We start from the raw sequence: 2532 nt of genomic DNA, 5'->3' as shown, positions 1-2532 counted from the left end.
TAATTTGTTGATGATAGCCATTCTGACAGGTGTGAGATGGTACTTCATAGTTGTTTTGATTTGCATTTCTCAGATGATTAGTGACTTTGAGCATGTTTCCATATGTCTCTTGGCTTTCTGAATGTCGTCTTTTGAAAGGTGTCTATTTAGGTCCTTTGCCCATTTTTTGATTGGATTGTTTATCTTCCTTTTGTTAAGTTGTGTGAGTTCCCTATAAATTTTGGAGATTAAGCCCTTATCAGATATGACGTTGGCAAATATGTTTTCCCACACAGTGGGTTTTCTCGTTGTTTTGTTGATGGTTTCTTTTGGTGCTTTTTAAAAAACAAACAAAAAAAACCCCTCCATTTTCAACTTGTCCTTTGAGCCATCCTCTCAAGGCCTTCCTTCCGGTGAGAGAGGATGTATGAGTAACTATTTTCAAGCCAGGTGTTAGGGGCAATAATGGCTTAATAAGCCACACCTTGATAATAATTGCAGGACCAATAAGAGGAAAAAGGAGAACAATGATACATTAGTTGTATCTTAGATGATAATTTATTTTAGAGCAGGAGTGGATACAACACTGCTATATAATCAGATATTTACTTCTCTTTTGTTTAAAGCTGGACCAGGTTTCATATGCACGAGTAATCAAAGTGTATAGTTCAAAGTCACTTAGTATGTCCACAGCTCTCAAAAATTCTTGTTTTCTTTGCCTGACAGATATGAAACAGCCTGCTACATTTTTCTTAACTAAGGGTCTTACACATTGGCGATTTTGTCAACCTAGATGTAAACACCACTGCCACGTCCGAATCATAATAAATTTTGTTTACTGTAGTTAGACATTGGGTTTGCTTACATTTTAGTTAAAACAGCTCAAGATTTATTCTTCTGTCAGAGCCACTGGAAAATTGAGAGTCTTGTGCAAGTTGTAAGCTTTCTGCTTAATCTTCTGGAAACTTTTCCAATTTTCCTTTAATAACACCAGGAGGCCAGTGGTGTGCCACTTATGGATGGAGGGGGAGGAGTTCTCCATCGCAGCCCCCACCCCCCCTTCTTTACTCCTCTGATAGGCTCCACAGAAATGAAATGCAGTAACATACATTAGCACTAACTTATACAGCAGCCTGTCACCATAAGGTAAAATTGATCACAAATTACTGATTACTGAATCAGGAAAGTCATCAGTTATATTGTACTTGATTACTTTCTCATGAGAGGAATATATTACTGAGTACAGTGAGATTACTCATGCATAAGAATTTGGAAGTGACACCCAGCAGCCTGTTCTCAGGAGGGAAGGAGAATTGTGCTGAGGAAGTAGACTCTAAGTTCCCTAAATATTGTTTTAAACCAGCTATTAACTTATGGCAAAAGACTGTTGATGTGCACTTGGATGTTTTTCAACTGTTTTGCAGGTTGAAAAGGTGTCCATCACAAATTTCTTTCCTCACAGGGGTGGGCAAACTTTTTGACTCGAGGGCCACAATGAGTTCTTAAACTGGACCAGAGGGCCGGAACAAAAGCATAGATGGAGTGTCTGTGTGAACTAATATAAATTCAAAGTAAGCATCATTACATAAAAGGGTACGGTCTTTTATTTCAATAGTTTTATTCATTTCAAATGGGCTGGATCTGGCCCGTGGGCCGTAGTTTGCCCACGGTTGCTCTAGAAAGTGCGATGGTCACTTATATCAACTACACTTTCTGGTAGAAAGAACTCTGATACTGGTCAAGATTACACAATTAGACTAATTGATAGAATGCTTTATAGAACAAGTTAGGAAATAAAACAAATTTTTTCTCTGTGATTCATTGTCTCCTTGATCCTTTTTTATTTGTCTTTACTCTGTCTTCTCTCATACGTTATGGTTGTTTTAAGATATATTAAAAACTGCCTAGCATTTAAAAAGGTTCTTCTGCTCAGCTGGTGTTGCTCAGTGGTTGACCATTGACCTATGAACCAGGAGGTCATGGTTCGATTCCCCGTCAGGGCACATGTTTAGGATGCAGGCTTGATCCCCAGTGGCAGGTATGCAGGAGCCAGCAAATTAATGATTAACGCTCATCATTGATGTTTCTATCTCTCTCTCCCTCTTTCTTCCTCTCTGAAATTAACCCTATATAATAAAGAGGTAATATGCAAATTGACCATCACTCCAACACACAAGATGGCCACCCCCATGTGGTCAAAGATGGCCGCCCCATGTGGAGAGAAGATGGTTGGCAGGAGAGGGAAGTTGTAGACAATCAGGCCAGCAGGGGAGGGCAGTTGGGAGGGTCCAGGCCTGTGAGGAGGGCAGTTGGGGGCGATCAGGCCTGCAGGGGAGGACAGTTAGGGGTGACCAGGCCAGCAGAGAAGGGCAGTTGGGGGTGACCAGGTCTTCAGGGGAGGACAGTTTAGGGGGATCCAGGTCTGCAGGGGAGGGACGTTGGGGAGGACCAGGCCTGCAGGGGAGGGCAGTTGGGGGCGACTGGGCCAGCAACATAGGGCAATTGGGCCAGCAGGGGAGCAGTTAGGCGTCAATAAGACTGGCAGGGAAGTGG

Source organism: Myotis davidii, unplaced genomic scaffold, assembly GCF_000327345.1.
Source record: "Myotis davidii unplaced genomic scaffold, ASM32734v1 scaffold259, whole genome shotgun sequence".
Taxonomy (NCBI): Eukaryota; Metazoa; Chordata; class Mammalia; order Chiroptera; family Vespertilionidae; genus Myotis; species Myotis davidii.
Note: the sequence above shows the minus strand (reverse complement) of the source record.